Source organism: Salvelinus sp. IW2-2015, linkage group LG13, assembly GCF_002910315.2.
Source record: "Salvelinus sp. IW2-2015 linkage group LG13, ASM291031v2, whole genome shotgun sequence".
In the NCBI taxonomy this organism is placed as follows: Eukaryota; Metazoa; Chordata; class Actinopteri; order Salmoniformes; family Salmonidae; genus Salvelinus; species Salvelinus sp. IW2-2015.
The window spans coordinates 1,804,517-1,822,439 of NC_036853.1; the positions used below are offsets into that span (position 1 = coordinate 1,804,517).

The 17,923-nt window shown below is 40.6% G+C and overlaps 1 pseudogene; it reads left to right on the forward strand.

Moving 5' to 3' along the window:
• Positions 1 to 5,973: 5,973 nt before the first annotated feature.
• LOC111971927 (tripartite motif-containing protein 16-like) lies at positions 5,974 to 10,280 on the forward strand (annotated as a pseudogene).
• Positions 10,281 to 17,923: the final 7,643 nt, after the last annotated feature.

Below are 17,923 nucleotides of genomic sequence, written 5' to 3' on the forward strand. Positions count from 1 at the left end.
TTGTCTCAACCTTCATTCAGTGTCATTTTGATTATGCTGCTCTGCTTGGTATAGTGGGCTATCAAAAAAGCTGAAAAAGAGAATGCAGGTCATGCAAAAGAATCTTATCAGGTATATGCTGATTGTACCACCTGCATAGTGGTACAGGAGTTCTGGGAGGTGGGCTTGGTGCCTTTGGAGTCCAGAGTGGACCAACTTAAACTTAATCATATGTTTGACATCTTAAATGACCGTGCCACAGGTTATATGAAAAAACACATTGATATGGTCTATAACCAACACAGTTACAATACCAGAGTTAGTGTTATGTCTTGTAAAATTGTCTAAGTAAGAGAAATCACTCCACTGCCCCTTGTGCCCCCTACTGCTGGTCAGGTGTATTTATTTGAATGATGGGTATGAAAAGATTGTTTTAATGTGAAATTAAAATGGTTGATTTTTAAAGTTAGGGGGAAATGCATTGAGTAGTGCCACTTTTTAGGATGTCAATATAAATGTATGTATTTGTGGTTGTTTGTAATTTTGTCTTGCCTTTTCATCGTTATATGTGTTATTGTTTTACCATCGATGACCACTTTGGAAACAAGCGTTTTAATTAATACTTTCAAGTGATATCCTCTCGGTCCACATTGTACATTTTGTTGTATATGTCTGTTACCCAAAATAAATTCAATTCAATGGATATTCTTCTATACGTAATACCATGGATATTCTACTATACTTAATACAATGGATATTCTACTATACTTAATACCATGGATATTCTTCTATACTTAATACCATGTATATTCTTCTATACTTAATACCATGGACTTACTTAATAACATGGATATTCTAATATACTTAATACTATGGATATTCTTCTATACTTAATACAATGGATATATCCTACTATACCAAATACTGTGGATATTCTTCTACATTATTCCTAGATGCATGTCTGACTACAGTAACTTCTGTCCATAGGTGTGTCCATTCTCTGATCCACCCAATCCTTTACAGACTGAAACCAACAGGTCTGGCCATTCTCTGGTCCACCCAATCCTTTACAGACTGAAACCAACAGGTCTGGCCATTCTCTGGGCCATCCAATCCTTTACGGACTGAAACCAAAACAATACCCATCATTACACCCAGAGCCATACTGTATATAGCAGTGCATTCGGAAAGTATTCAGACGCCTTAACATTTTCCACATTTTGTTACATTACAGCCTTATTCTAAAATTGATAAAATTATATTTTTTCTTCAACAATCTACACAAAATACCCCATAATGACAAAGTGAAAACAGGTTTAAGAAATGTTTGCTAATTTTTATATATATATATAAAAATTTATTTACATAAGTATTCAGACCCTTTTGCTATGAGACTCGAAATTGAGCTCAGGTGAATCCTGTTTCCATTGATCATCCTTGAGATGTTTCTACAACTTGATTGGAGTCCACCTGTGGTAAATTCAATTGATTGGACATGATTTGGAAAGGCACACACCTGTCTATATAAGGTCCCACAGTTGACAGTGCATGTCAGAGCAAAAACCAAGCTAAGAGGTCGAAGGAATTGTCCGTAGAGCTCAGAGACAGGATTGTGATGAGGAACAGATCTGGGGAAGTGTACCAAAAATATTCTGCAGCATTGAAGGTCCCCAAGAACACAGTGGCCTCCATCATTCTTAAATCGGAAAAAGTTTATAACCAACAAGACTCTTCCTAGAGCTGGCCGACTGGCCAAACTGAGCAATCGGGGGAGAAGGGCCTTGGTCAGAGAGGTGACTAAGAACCCGATGGTTCTGAGAGTCCTTTAGGTGCCAACATCTCTGGAGAGACCTGAAAATAAATGCCAATTGGCACCTAAAGGACTCTCAGAACATGAGAAACAAGATTCTCTGGTCTGATGAAACCAACATTGAACTCTTTGACCTGAATGCCAAGGGTCATGTCTGGAGGAAACCAGGTACCGCTCATCACCTGGGCAATACCATCCCTGTGGTGAAGCATGGTGGTGGCAGCATCATGCTGTGGGGATTATTTTCAGCGGCAGGGACTGGGAGACTAGTCAGGATCAAGGGAAAGATTAACAGAGCAAAGTGCAGAGAGATCTAAGCACACAGCCAAGACAACACAGGAGTGGCTTCTGGACAAGTCCCTGAATGTCCTTGAGTGGCACAGCCAGAGCACGGACTTGAACCCGATCCAACATCTCTGGAGAGACCTGAAAATAAATGTCAATGAAGCAAGTCAGATGAAGCAGATGCTAAGCTACAGGACTGTTTTGCTAGCACAGTCTGGAATATGTTCCATGATTCTTCTGATAGCATTGAGAAATACACCACATCAGTCACTGGCTTCATCAATAAGTGGACTGACGACGTCGTCCCCACAGTGACTGTATGTACATACCCCAACCAGAAGCCATGATTTACAGGCAACATCCACACTAAGCTAAAGGGTAGAGCTGCCGCTTTCAAGGAGCGGGACTCTAACCCAGAAGCTCATAAGAAATCCCGCTATGCCCTCCGACGAACCATCAAACAGGCAAAGCATCAATACAGGACAAAGATCGAATCGTACAACACCGTCTCTGACGCTCGTCGGATGTGGCAGGGCTTGCAAACGTATTACAGACTACAAAGGGAAGCACAGCCGAGAGCTGCCCAGTGACACGAGCCTACCAGACGAGCTAAATGATTTCGAGGCAAGTAACACTGAAACATGCATGAGAACACCAGCTGTTCCAGGTGACTCTGTGATCATGCTCTTCGCAGCTGATGTGAATAAGACGTTTAAACAGGTCAACATTCACAAGGCCGCAGGGCCAGCCAGATTACCAGGACGTGTACTCCGAGCAACTGTATCCCCCAGGTGGTAAGGGTAGGTAACAACACATCTGCCACGCTGATCCTCAAGACAGAGGCCCCTCAGGGGTGCAGGCTCAGTTCCCTCCTGCACTCCCTATTCACTCATGACTGCACGGCCAGTGGAGCACCACTTAATATCCAATCTATTTGGCATGGTTAATCTTTATCAGTACCAGGGAAATGGGCTGCACAGATTCTTTTTGGACCGGTTTGCATGCCAGAAAAAGGACAGTTATTAACAAATATATATAGGTCCATTATAATTTACTTTCGATCTGGTTTTCGATTTTCAATTAGAAATGGTGGTTTTGTGCCTGACTCAAAGATAAGACACTGCTGTGCTCCACAACTAAGGCTGCCTAACCAGCGTAACAGATACATCTCTTTATATGGCTCTGGGACACATCTACAGTGCATTCAGAAAGTATTCAGACCCCTTGACTTTTTCCACGTTTTGTTACGTTAGAGCTTTATTCTAAAATTGATTAAATCGTTTTTTCCCCCAATCTACACACAATATCCCATTATGACAAAGCAAAAACAGGTTTTAATTTTTAAGTCTCTGGTTTTGAATCTGAATATAGATATCTGAATGCATCTGAGAAGTTGAATATATGAAACTTTGATAAACTTGAATACTTGTTTGTAAAGTTGATACACAGACAATGAATGCAGTATCTACAATATTGAAACAGAATATATAAATATTCAATTACATTGAAATTGAATTTTAAAACTGAATGAAATATTAATTCAATTCAGTTTCAAATCATGAAATACAAGTTCAAATGATGAATTCTATGATTCAATTTGTGCATTACAAATTCTAAAATATGAAATTCAAATTCAATATCCTAACGCAAAATTATAGAATTCAAGTACAATTTCTGTTGAATATGCTTTGGTATTTTTCAGCTTCTTTCTCTCCCTGTTTCTTCATCTTACTTTGGCCATTAAAACCACTGTTAGGGATTTTCACTGTGTCCGCTGCAAAGTGAGCGGATTGGATTCCACTTTCAAAGCCTCCTGCACTATTTCATCCTAATGAAAACGTTGGTCCACTGCCCCCACAATAGCCGTTTTGATAACAGGTTTCAAACCTGCCATCAAAGCAGACGTACACATTCTATCAATTTACTCACATGTACCTAGTCTCTTTTTTCCCCCTGAGTACATCTATTCATTTTGGTTTTATCGGTTTTGTTTTTCTGTTGATAGAACGCTGCTTGTCGATCCACATCAATACGCATGTGTATTTAGCTTTAGATTCTTTTCTTTCATGTCATTGTGCCAACTCACAATAGCATCTCGGAATTCTTTATTAGATTGGAATTTTCCGTCAGCAGGGAAATGCTGACCAATTTTATCCAGTTTGCTCCAAAAAATGTTTTTATTCGAGCCAAATTGGTAGAATGCTTGTGTACTTCTTTCAGCACATCTATGGCTTTGCTATATTTCCTCTCCTATTCCCCCTTTTATGGGAGTTTCAGAAACCACGGATGCCATCTCAATGGTGGCTATTTATGCACCTTTCTCGACGGTGTCTGGGGTGTTTAGATTTCCTAATTCACGGCTCTAATACAAGCCCTCTATCAACTACTTTCCAAAATAGTGATACCCACTTCCCCGGAGAATAGCTATGGTATTTGTGCCTATTAATTGGTCACGGCACCTGATACCTTGTATTCGAGCCAATACTGAAGTGTCTGCCAATTTACTACTGGAGAATACAGGTGACCTAATGTCTTATACCAGTGTCATGCTTACACACGTAACCACACTTATTCACAGTTCACAAACTCTCTCCTTATTGCTACTGCTAATACACACAAATCATGTTCAAACAACGTTAGAATATCTTTTTGCTTTTCTAACCATGAATGTGGCTCTCCTCCAGAACTTATAGGTAATCTTCTTATCACCATACACATTCCCTCCTGTTGTCCTTCCCCATGGACTACCTCCGCTACAACCTACCATACTAGTACACAAGCATAACAATTTATCCATACACACACACTCTACGGCCTTACAGCCACCGCGGCTGGACCTTTCACCCCCCCTTTTAGGGGTCTAGTAGGGAACCAACCCCACTCGGGATTTACCCCTTATGACTTATCCTCTGCAGGTACCAGGCTGCTCTGACTTACCTTCCGGGACTTACCCTGTTCTTTATGTTACTCGCAGGAACCAACCCAATCAGGATTTACCCCCTCGGACTTACCCTCTGCAGGGACTACCCTGCTCAGGCTTACCTTTTGGTGGCTAAAGCCCTCTAGGGGCCCCAATCTCTCGGTCTACCGGTAGTATTTACAGTGCGCCTACTGAATAAACTCAGGATTTTCAGATCTGTATCCGGTAGTTTGTATTCAGCTTACGACTCCAGTCTAGGAACTTTACCTACCTTGTTTTTTATGTGCCGCCTCCTGTTTCACTGACTCAGACTCTCCAGTTTGACTATAAATCGTGGTGAATCATGCTGACAACGCCAACTGTTAGGTTCTGACAATCAGAGTTAAAAACTCAAACGGATGACTAGAAAAAGCTCAAACTAAGTTAATTCACCCACTTGGTCAAACAGCTGAAAAGACATGGTCATGTTTCCAAAAGTACATATATTTATACCCTCTACTGGTCAGAGTCAAGTCCTTGCACATCTAGACAGCCAATACATCTCTGTTGCTAGGCATGAACTGAACTGGTTCCTCTCATTGGTGTAGTCATGGCCCTGCCTCCTATGTGTGTATGTCATAGGACTGTTCCTCCTCACAATATCTGACCTTACCTCGGCCCACATTCCTCACTCCTTCCTAACTCGCGGCTGTCCTACCTTATCAGTGACTGAAACCAGACCATTGCCCTTCTCCTCTCCATAGGATACATGAGGTTCAACCAGAAAATGTTCTGACAGAATGTAAACTTTCTGCACTCCCCTTTCTCACTCAGTAGATTTACATACACCCAGTTCTAATATGTTAACATGAATAAGGATATTTGAAATTATTTCAAGTTAGAACCCAGCACTAGGAACAAAACGCTCTCTCGACGTTGCATGCAGTTCTCTCTCTCCCTCCCTCTAAACCCACCCCTCTGGCAGAACCAGGAAGTCCCTCCCCCTCCCACAAACTCTCTTCTGAGAAAACGAAACTTATCTGAGTCTCTGTGTCATCTGTCTGTGTGAGAGTGAGCAACCGTCCAAATGGCTCAGCAGGCAGTTCTGCTGGACCAGGACCAGTTCTGTTGTTCTGTCTGTCTGGATCTACTGAAGGAACCAATCACCATCCCCTGTGGACACAGTTACTGTAGGAGCTGTATTGAGGGCTGCTGGGATCAGGATGTTCTGAAAGGCTATAGCTGTCCTCAGTGCAGACAGACCTTCACTCCAAGGCCTACTCTGAGGAAAAATAACATGTTGGCTGAGGTGGTGGAGAAACTGAAGAAGACAGGACTCCAGGCTGCTCCCCCTCCTGCTCTGTGCTATGCTGAACCTATAGATGTGGCGTGTGATTTCTGCACTGGGACCAGAAAGCAGAAAGCCCTCATGTCCTGTCTGGCATGTCTAGCCTCTTACTGTGAGACTCACCTCCAACCTCACTATGAATCTCCTGCTTTCAAGAAGCACAAGCTGGTTAAAGCCACCCCACAACTACAGGAGAAGATCTGCTCTCATCATGACAAACTTCTGGAGGTTTACTGTCGTACCGATCAGCAGTGTATCTGTATGCTGTGTACAATGGATGAACATAAAGGCCATGATACAGTGTCAGCTGCAGCAGAGAGGACTGAGAAACAGGTAAGACCAGAACAACATGTTGGTGACTGTCTGATAAACAAAGAATTAAAAATACAGTAGGAACTAAGGCTGTTTGAATATGAGAGAATTCAAATGAAATCGATCCATGGCAGAAGAAATATGAACACAAACCTTGAGGGTATAGATTTTCTTAACCTAGATGCTCCAAATGTATCACCATTGTAATGTTTAGCTTAAACACCTTGATACATGTAGGTCTACTTTAAAACTATAATCATTCACATAGCAACTAATAAGTATAATATTGGAAAGGGACTATCAATATTATAGACCTTCCTCTCAATGGGCCCTATGTCGCATTACTATACTATTCATCTACTGGACAAATAAAGCTTGATAGCTCATTGAAGAGTGATTCTCCACAGAGGCAGCTGGGGATGAGTCAGCAGAAGGTCCAGCAGAGATTCCAGGAGAGAGAGAAGGAGCTGAAGGAGCTCCAACAGGCTGTGGAGTCTCTCAAGGTGAGTATTGTTGACCAGAGGAGACACACCATTTCACTTCTCTCCTCCAGTGAGTGAGAAAGCGAGATTTGCTCGAGGGCACTAGAACAGTCTGCAGCCCCTTGGCCTCACCCTACTAGATTCTGAAGTCAAATATCTACTATTTGCTGATGATCTGGTTGCTTCTGTCCCCAAACAAGGAGGGCCTACGCAGCACCTAGATCTTCTGCACAGATTCTGTCAGACCTGGGCCCTGACAGTAAATCTCAGTTAGACAAAAATAATGGTGTTCCAAAAAAGGTCCAGTTGCCAGGAGCACAAATACAAATTCTGTCTAGACAACGTTGCCCTAGAGCACACAAAAAACCAAACATACCTCAGTCTAAGCATCAGCGCCACAGGTAACTTCCACAAAGCTTTGAACGATCTGAGACACAAGGCAAGAAGGGCCTTCTATGCCATCAAAAGGAACATAAAATTTGACATACCAATTAGGATCTGGCAAGAAATACTTTCAGTAGTTACAGAATCCATTGTCCTTTATGGTTGTGAGGTCTGGGGTCCGCTCACCAACCAATAATTCACAAAATGGGACAAAACCAAAAATATCCTCTGTGTACATTGTAAAACACCAAATATTGCATGCAGAGCAGAATTAGGCCGATACCCGCTGATTATCAAAATCCAGAAAAGAGCCGTTAAATTCTAGAACCAACTAACAGGAAGTGATTCCCAAACCTTCCATAACAAAGCCATCACCTACAGAAAGATGAACCTCGAGAAGAATCCTCTAAGCAAGCTGGTCCTGGGGCTCTGTTCACAAACAGACCCCACAGAGCCCCAGGACAGCAACACAATTAGACCCAACCAAATCATGAGAAAACAAAAAGATAATTACTTGACACATTGGAATGAACAAACAAAATAACTGAGCAAACTAGAATGCTATTTGTCCCTTAACAGAGAGTACACAGTGGCAGAATACCTGACCACTGTGACTGACCCAAACTTAAGGAAAGCTTTGACTATGTAGAGACTCAGTGAGCATAGCTTTGCCATTGAGAGAGGCCGCCGTAGGCTGACCTGGCTCTCAAGAGAAAGGCTTTGTGCTCACTGCCCACAAAATGAGGTGGAAACTGAGATACACTTCCCAAATGTTTTACCATAGAGACAGATATTTCCCTCATATTACACAGACCCACAAAGAATTTGAAAACCAATCCAATTTTGATAAACTCCCATATCTATTTGGTAAAATACCACAGTGTGCCATCACAGCAGCAAGATATGTGACCTGTTGCCACAAGAAAAGAGCAACCAGTGAAAAACAAACACTATTGTAAATACAACCCATATTTATTTTCCCTTTTGTACTTTAACTATTTGCACATCGTTACAACACTGTATATAGAGTGTAATCCAATTTGTAAGTCGCTCTGGATAAGAGCGTCTGCTAAATGACTTAAATGTAATGTAAATGTAATATTTACTGTTCATTTGTTGTATTGTTTTTTTCACTTTTGTTTATTATCTATTTCACTTGCTTTGGCAATGTAAACAAACATATGTTTCCCATGCCAATAAAGCCCTGAATTGAATTGAGAGAGAGAGAGACCTCCCCAAGCCTGTTCCCCAGAGTGGGGCTCAACGTGATATCTGAGCTTTCAGTTAGAGAGAGAATAGACTGCTTAACATGGAGCCTCTCTCTCTCTTAACAGCACTCTGCACAGGCAGCAGTGGAGGACAGTGATCAGATCTTTACTGAGCTGATCCGCTCCATTGAGAGAAGGAGCTCTGAGGTGAAGGAGCTGATCAGAGCCCAGGAGAAGGCTCAAGTGAGTCAAGCTGAAGGACTCCTGGAACAAGTGGAACAGGAGATAGCTGAGCTGAGAAAGAGAAGCATTGAACTGGAACAGCTCTCACGCACAGAGGATCACATCCATTTCCTCCAGGTAACTAAACTGCCTTGTTACATGTGATATGAAAATGAACTTATTGAGAAACTTTTCAATCATTCTGTTCTGTCTGTGTGTGTGTCTCTCTCTCTCTCCAGAGTTATCAGTCTATCTCCAGTATCAGTGTATCTTCAGACTTACCCAGCATCGTTGTCCGTCCTCTTCAGTACTTTGGAGATGTGAATAAGACTGTGTCTGAACTAAGAGAGAAACTAGAAGACTTCCTTAAAGGAGAATGGTCCAAGATCTCCACTACAGGTGTGTTGAAAATAATAAGAACATCAACTTTAGACCATTGTAAGTTCCCTACTAGTTATATACATGTGGAATATGGTATGATGATAACATGTTTGTGTGTCTGTAGTGAATATAGTGGATGTTGTACTGCCTCCAGAGCCCAAGACCAGAAAACAGTTCTTACAATGTGAGTCTCTTTATTSTGAAGTAACTAACAGTCTCTTTTTACTGACACACAACTCCTATAGAAATATATATATAGATATAGATATATATAGCAATAGTAGATCTAATCAAAGACTGGGTATCTATCTGACTCCTCATATTTCTCTGATTTGATCTCTGCTGTGCTCTAATCAAAGACAGGGTAGATACAGTATCTGACTTAACTTATTGTACTAACTCCCCTCATTGGTCTCTGCTCTGCTCTTCTCCCAGATCCCTGTCAGCTCACACTGGACCCAAACACAGCACACACACGCCTCTCTCTGTCTGAAGGGAATAGAAAGGTGACCTATACAGGCCAAGTCCAACCATATCCTGATCATTCAGACAGATTCACAAACGACTTGATGGTGCTGTGTAGAGAGGGTCTGTCTGGACGCTGTTACTGGGAGGTGGAGTGTAGTGGACGGTGGGTTATTATAGCAGTCTCATATAAAGACATCAGCAGAACAGGGAGAGGTAATGCGTTTGGATTGAATGACAAGTCCTGGAGTTTACAGTGCTATAGTGGTGGTTATTTGTTTCCAGACACAATAATGTTGTGACTAAAGTATCAGGCCTCAGTCCTCCAGAGTAGGAGTGTACCTGGATCACAAGGCAGTACTCTGTCCTTCTACAGTGTCTCTGAGACAATGACCCTCCTCCACAGAGTCCAGACCACATTCACTCAGCCCCTCTATCCTGGGGGTTGGCTCAATAGTGATAATGGTTACTGCTGAGCTGGTTAAACTGTAGTAGGGTCCACATAAGTACTGCATGCTGGTTAGTCTATACTGAGCTGGTTAAACTGTATAGGGTCCACATAGATACTAGTCATGCTGGTGTAGTCTATAGCTGAGCTGGTTAAACTGTAGTAGGGTCCACATAGATACTAGTCATGCTGGTGTAGTCTATACTGAGCTGGTTAAACTTGTAGTAGGTCCACATAGATACTAGTCATGCTGGTGTAGTCTATAGCTGAGCTGGTTAAACTGTAGTAGGGTCCACATAGATACTAGTCATGCTGGTGTAGTCTATAGCTGAGCTGGTTAAACTGTAGTAGGGTCCACATAGATACTAGTCATGCTGGTGTAGTCTATAGCTGAGCTGGTAAACTGTATTAGGGTCCACATAGATACTAGTCATGCTGGTGTAGTCTATAGCTGAGCTGGTTAAACTGTAGTAGGGTCCACATAGATACTAGTCATGCTGGTGTAGTCTATAGCTGAGCTGGTTAAACTGTAGTAGGGTCCACATAGTACTAGTCATGTGTGGTGAGTCTATAGCTGAGCTGGGTTAAACTGTAGTAGGGTCCACATAGATACTAGTCATGCTGTGTAGTCTATAGCTGAGCTGGTTAAACTGTAGTAGGGTCCACATAGATACTAGTCATGCTGGTGTAGTCTATAGCTGAGCTGGTTAAACTGTAGTACGGTCCACATAGATACTAGTCATGCTGGTGTAGTCTATAGCTGAGCTGGTTAAACTGTAGTAGGGTTAACATAGATACTAGTCATGCTGGTGTTGATGGTTCTCAGATGTTATGATCAGTGGCGATTTTAGCATGTAAATCTTGGTGGGGCAAAAAAAATCAAACATAGACTAAACAAGACATTAATAGCACTATAATGGTGACCAACACTGCCAATAAACTGTTAGGGCCTACATAAAGCTGTCCCAACAGCAGTCCCAACACCTTACCACTGCTACACCTGGCTATCAGCGGAGCCTTATCTGGCAGCGAAACAGTTAATTCAGCCTTATTTACTGCTTAAAAAAAAAATATTGCCGATATGGCTGACTTGTTTAAACAAATGTGGTTTCTATTGAGATGTACAAACTATGGCATATGGGAACAACGAGCGAATAAGAGGCAATCCGTAATTTCGATTATGACATTAATGAGCAAGCTAGGACGCTCTGTATTTTCTGCTGGCTTGCCCCACCACCACAGAAAGCACAGAGCTGGGCTGAAACACCTGGAATTTGGAGTTGCAATACTCAAGAAAACAAAAAATATACCATGTTTGTGTGCAGCTTTATTAACTCAGTGATCTATATTTTTTTTTACATTGTTTGCAAACTGATATGTGACATGTAATAATGCCCAAATTAAAAAAGCCCCCCCCCCCAAAAAAAAAATATTGGTCTCTGCTCCACCTGCCCTGAATTGCGGGTCGCCACTGGTTATGATTCATCCCACTCTGTTTTTATATATAATGTTTTTTTTCAGACTAATTTGATCTTCTGTGATGTAATTCGTAAAATTTCAATGTATTCATATTTTATCAAATGCAATGTTTTCATCTTGTACATTCACATCATCATGATGTTTGGTGTTGATGTATATTGGTTGGCATTCAAAATCATATATATGTTTTCTCAATTGGTTCTCTGTCTCTATGTAGTTTTCCTCAGTGGCATGGAACAGGTAGTATCACTAACTAACTAACTAACTAACTAACTAACTAACTAACTAACTAACTAAACTAAACTAAACTATATGGAACAGGTAGTATCACTAACTAACTAAACTATGTGGAACAGGTAGTATAACTTACTTGCTAACTGAACTATATGGGACGGACACAGATTAAGCCTAGTCCTAAACTACAAAGTATGTCCAATGGAGATGTCCGGGAAACCGGCCCTGAGTTTGGCATCTTTCGTCCTCCCATACTGCTCAGTCAAGCAACATTAAACCTGTCCAACAGGTGGTGCTATTGACCAAACAATAAAAACAGGAGATAGCTCAGTATAACAGTAATGTTCAGAATACGACAATAATATCATCGGAAATTGATGGTCTTTTTAATCCACTATCCAGAGTCAGGAACAGATGAAGTTTGTCAATATCTCAAAAGTAGTCTGAAATCAAGATGACTGCAGGTCTCAATCCCAAACAAATGGGGGAAATTATGACATTTAGAGATATAGATAAAACATTTTTTTTTACAAACTTTGCTAATCCCCTTAACATACATTGTGATATTTTCCTTTCACATTGTCCTTTCAAGGATGGTTCCAGAACTATGGTGGATGCATAACCAGACCGGCCCAGTTTGGCCCTGCTTGACTCTATAGTGTTAAACAGGGATGAGTGTGTTTTTGGGGGTCAGATTGAGAAAGGCAAAGCACTGCATTACTGATCTGGATCACTTAGTGAGTCATTACTTGGGATGAAAGGTGATTTGTAGATGATTGATTCTGCTCAGTTGACTGCAATGGAGTTGATCTCCAACATGCACAATGTCATGAAGACCACTGCTGCTCCATAGAATGAAACCACCCCCTATACCAGGGTTGGCTGGCCTTCTCTAGTCAATTGTAGACTCTGTCACTGATATACTTTTATTTACAAAGCCATTTTGGGTTTACTACCATTTTAATTGGGCTATTTTATTGTTCAGAAATGTGGTGGGTACTCTCTTCGTTCGCTGGACTTTATCCTGCTAACTGTTCCAAATGTCCAAACTTAATTTAGTAAAAGGGCTTTTATGTACTCGGCTTTGAACGCCTTACAAAATACTTTTAAACTGGAAGAACTTGTCCTGATTGGTGTTTTTAAATCATTAATCAAGGATTTTGAGGCTGATTCCCTGACCTGTCAATGTTTTAATTTCCTGTTTTATGGTTTTGTTATACTCCTGTGATTTCTATGGTTTTTACTAGATTACCTGTAGTTTTTCATGTTGTATGTCTGTAATTGTCTAATGACTTGGTGCTGCATATCTTGGTCAGGGCGCTCTTGAAAAAGAGATTTCAAATCACAATGAGCCCTTCCCTGTTAAAAAAAAAAAGAGGACTAATGACCAACTCTGAACCTCACCACACTATGCTGTACTGACAGCATCATCACCACACTGTTCTGTACTGACAGCATCACCATCACACTATGCTGTACTGACAGCATCATCATCACACTATGCTGTACTGACAGCATCATCATCACACTATGCTGTAAACACACTTTACAATATAATCATGGTTCCCTTTCCATGTTCATTGTAACAGCGTGATCTATCACAGTAAACACACTGTACACTTAATATGGTTCCTTTCCATGTCAATGTAACAGAGTGATCTATCACAGTAACACACTGTTACACATTAATCATGGTTCCTTTCCATGTCAATGTAAGCAGAGTGATCTATCACAGTAACACACTGTTACATATAATCATGGTTCCTTCCATGTCAATGTAACAGAGTGATCTATCACAGTAACACACTGTTACATAATTAATCATGGTTTCCTCTCCATGTCATTGTAACAGAGTGATCTATCACAGTAACACACTGTTAACATATTAATCTGGTTCCTCTCATGTCAATGTAACAGAGTGATCTATCACAGTAACAACTGTTACACATTAATCATGGTTTCTTTCCATCAATGTACAGAGTGATCTATCAGCAGTAACACATCTGTTACACATTAATCATGGTTCCTTTCCTATGTACTTTAATGTACAGAGTGATCTATCACAGTAAAACATTGTTACATGAAGACATTAATCATGGTTCCTTTCCATGTCAATTGTAACAGAGTGATCTATCACAGTAACACACTGTTACGATATTAATCAATGGTTCCTTTCCATATCAATGTAACAGAAGTGATCTATCACAGTAAACACACTGGTTACAGACCATTAATCATGGTTCCTTTCCATGTCAATGTAACAGAGTGATCTATCACGTAACACATTGTTACATGAAGACATTAATCATGGTTCCTTTCCATGTCATTGTAACAGAGTGATCTATCACAGTAACCACTGTTACATATTAATCATGGTTCCTCTCCATGTCAATGTAACAGAGTGATCTATCACAGTAACACACATGTTACACATTAATCATGGTTCCTTTCCCATGTAATGTAACAGAGTGATCTATCACAGTAACACACTGTTACACATATTCATGGTTCCTCTCCATGTCAATGTAACAGAGTGATCTATCAGTAACACACTGTTCACATTATCATGGTTCTTTCCATGTCAATGTAACAGAGTGATCTATCACAGTAACACACTGTTACACATTAATCATGGTTCCTTTCCATGTCAATGTAACAGAGTGATCTATCACAGTAACAACACTGTTACCATTAATCATGTTTCTCTCCATGTCATTGTAACAGAGTGATCTACACAGTAACACACTGTTACATATTAATCATGTTCCTCTCCATGTAATGTAACAGAGTGATCTATCACAGTAACACACTGTTACACATTAATCATGGTTCCTCTCCATGTCATTGTACAGAGTGATTTATCACAGTAACACACTGTTACATATTAAATCATGGTTCCTCTCCATGTCAATGTAACAGAGTGATCTATCACAGTAAACATGTTCACATTAATCATGGTTCTTCTCCATGTCATTGTAACAGAGTGCATTTATTCCAGTAACACACTGTTACACATTAATCCATGGTTCCTCTCCATGTCAATGTAACAGAAGTCGATCTATCACAGTAACACACTGTTACACATTAATCATGGTTCTCTCCATGTCATCTGTAACAGAGTGATCTATCACAGTAAACACAGTTACACATTAATCATGGTTCTTCTCCATGTCAATTGTACCAGAGTGATCTATCACAAGTAACACACTGTCTACACATTAATCATGGTTCCTTTCCATGTCAATTGTAACAGGAGTGATCTATCACAGTACACACTGTTAACTATTAATTATGGTTCCTCTCCATGTCATTGTAACAGAGTGATCTATCACAGTAACACACTGTTACACATTAATCATGGTTCTTTCCATATCAATGTAACAGAGTGATCTATCACAGAAACACACTGTTACATATTAATCATGTTCCTCCCATGTCAATGTAACAGAGTGATCTATCACAGTAACACACTGTTACATATTAATTATGGTTCCTCTCCATGTCATTGTAACAGAGTGATCTATCACAGTAACACACTGTTACACATTAATCATGGTTCCTTTCCATATCAATGTAACAGAGTGATCTATCACAGAAACACACTGTTACATATTAATCATGTTCCTCTCCATGTCATTGTAACAGAGTGATCTATCACAGTAACACACTGTTACACATTAATCATGGTTCCTTTCCATGTCAATGTAACAGAGTGATCTTATCACAGCTAAACACATTGTTACATGAGACATTAATCATGGTTCCTCTCCATGTCATTGTAACAGAGTGATCTATCACAGTAACACACTGTTTACACATTAATCATGGTTCCTCTCCATGTCAATGTAACAGAGTGATCTATCACAGTAACACACAGTTACACATTAATCATGGTTCCTCTCCATGTCATTGTGGATTTGTTAATAACTGTGCTTATAATAGTGCTTGATGAAGGAAGCTTGCCTCGGAAAACACTTTCAGCAATTAATATTATTGAAGAGAATTAAGTTGCCATCCTGAACCTTCTTTTTACAATTTCCTGATTTGAAATTATTTCAAAAACTCTATGTAGCTTGATTAAACTTGGCTGGTACAATGGAAGCAAAAACTACAACGTGCAAAACCCTGACCACTCCAGGCAGGCAAAAGCAAATGCTCAATGTATTTCAAAGATTTTAAATAGTATTTGAACCCAGGTCTGGAGTGTGTGATGTTGGTGTATTGGTACCAGAGATGGAGAACAGGACAGACTGGAACAGAACCAGTGAGACCCAGACCAAGAATCAACCACTAGAGATCTCTAGACCCATGTGTCTCACCTGTAATGAGACCAAGACCAGTTTAAATGTGTCTCACCTGTAATGAGCCCAGCCCAGTTTAAATGTGTCTCACCTGTAATGAGACCCAGACCAGTTTAAATGTGTCTCACCTGTAATGAGACCCAGACCAGTTTAAATGTGTCTCACCAGTTTAAATGTGGACCAATGAGACCCAGAGTGTGAACATTAATACTAGTGTGATGATGATGCTGTCAGTACAGCACAGTGTGATGATGATGATGATGTCAGTACAGCACAGTGTGATGATGATGCTGTCAGTACAGCACAGTGTGATGATGATGCTGTCAGTACAGCACAGTGTGATGATGATGCTGTCAGAAAGCACAGTGTGATGATGATGCTGTCAGTACAGCACAGTGTGATGATGATGCTGTCAGTACACATAGTGTGATGATGATGCTGTCAGTACAGCATAAGTGTGATGATGATGCTTGTCAGTACAGCATAGTGTGATGATGATGCTGTCAGTACAGCATAGTGTGATGTGATGCTGCGTACAGCATATGTGATGTGATGCTTCAGTACAGAACAGTGTGATGATGATGCTGTCAGTACAGCACAGTGTGATGATGATGCTGTCAGTACAGCACAGTGTGATTGGTGATGCTATCAGTACAGCATAGTGTGATGATGATGCTGTCAGTACACCATAGTGTGATGATGATGCTGTCAGTACAGCATAGTGTGATGATGATGCTGTCAGTACAGCATAGTGTGATGATGATGTTGTCAGTACAGCATCGTGTGATGGTGATGCTGCCAGTACAGCACAGTGTGAATGATATGCTGTCAGTACAGCACAGTGTGATGATGATGCTGTCAGTACAGCACAGTGTGATGGTGATGCTGTCAGTACAGCACAGTGTGATGATGATGCTGTCAGTACAGAACAGTGTGATGATGATGCTATCAGTACAGCATAGTGTGATGATGATGCTGTCAGTACAGCATAGTGTGATGATGATGCTGTCAGTACAGCATAGTGTGATGATGATGCTGTCAGTACAGCATAGTGTGATGGTGATGCTGTCAGTACAGACAGTGGTGTGATGATGCTGTCAGTACAGCATAGTGTGGTGAGGTTCAGAGTTGGTCATTAGTCCTCTTTTTTTTTTTTAACAGGGAAGGGCTCATTGTGATTTGAAATCTCTTTTTCAAGAGCGCCCTGACCAAGATATGCAGCACCAAGTCATTAGACAATTACAGACATACAACATGAAAAACTACAGGTAATCTAGTAAAAACCATAGAAATCACAGGAGTATAACAAACCATAAAACAGGAAATTAAAAACATTGACAGGTCAGGAATCAGCCTCAAAATCCTTGATTAATGATTTAAAACACCCAATCAGGACAAGTTCTTCCAGTTTAAAAGTATTTTGTAAGGCGTTCAAAGCCGAGTACATAAAAGCCCTTTTACTAATTAAGTTTGGACATTTGGAAACGTTAGCAGGATAAAGTCCAGCGAACGAAGAGAGTACCACCACATTTCTGAACAATAAAATAGCCCAATTAAAATGGTAGTAAACCCAAAATGGCTTTTGTAAATAAAAGTATATCAGTGACAGAGTCTACAATTGACTAGAGAAGGCCAGCCACCTGGTATAGGGGGTGGTTTCATTCTATGGAGCAGACAGTGGCTCTT